Source organism: Elephantulus edwardii, unplaced genomic scaffold (genome assembly GCF_000299155.1).
Source record: "Elephantulus edwardii isolate Elephantulus edwardi_28Jun2011 unplaced genomic scaffold, EleEdw1.0 scaffold00088, whole genome shotgun sequence".
In the NCBI taxonomy this organism is placed as follows: domain Eukaryota; kingdom Metazoa; phylum Chordata; class Mammalia; order Macroscelidea; family Macroscelididae; genus Elephantulus; species Elephantulus edwardii.
The window spans coordinates 9,549,703-9,550,680 of NW_006399838.1; positions in this window are offsets into that span (position 1 = coordinate 9,549,703).

A 978-nucleotide genomic window follows, 5' to 3' on the forward strand; every position below is an offset into this window, starting at 1 on the left:
TGTCTTCTTGACATTGAGCCTCAGTCCATACTGAAGGCTGCAGTCCTTGACCCTCTGCAGCAAGTGCATGAGGTCCTCCTCAGTTTCGGCAAGCAGGGTTGTGTCATCTGCATAACGCAGATTGTTAATAGATCTCCCACCAATCCTGATAGGTTGTGTAAAAAGGTAATTGGTATAGTTGAAAAGATTTGGACCAAAAGATACTCATTCAAGTCCTGGATCAGTCATTTTCTACTTCTATACTATTAGACCTTTGTTGTTGTTCTGTTCTGTCAAGTCACTTGTGACTCCTAGTGACCCTATGTACAACAGTCCTAAACCCTACTCTATCCTATGCCAAAAGTATTGTCCCTGATACACCTACCCCCATTACCCCAGTGACTGAATCAATTAATCTCATCTAGGGTCTTCCTCTTTTGTGTTGTCCTCCACTTCCCCAAGCATGATGTCCCTCTCTAAGGACTGGTCCCTCCTTGCAACATGTTCAAAGTATGTCAGATGAAGCTCCAGAATCCTTGCTTCCAAGGAGCAGCCTGGTTTCACCCTCTCTAGGACATTTGATTGTTTTTTCAGGAATTTTATTTTGTCTACAAGCAGGTATCAGCTGCTTGGACTTGCCAGATTCAGTTAACAATGAGCTATGGTCTGCAGGGGTCTCTGGTTTCTAGTCAACCAGCACTTGATGGGCCTGCCTGTCGTTAAAAATGCAGTAGGGCCCGAGGGCCACAAGCCCAAGGGCCAAAAGATGAATATTCTTTAAAGTGGTACAGCAGTGATCTATCTATTCACAGTTCTGAAGTAACCTGGAGTTGTTGTGAGGCTGATACTGTGCCACAGGTGTGTCAAACATCATAGAGGTTACCCATCACGGGCAGTGTTTGGTGAAGCTCTCAGATTGATTGAGGTTTGACAGCAGGAGTGTCATCCACTTCCTAAACCACATACCTTTGGAAAGTCTATGAACCTAGAGAAATGATG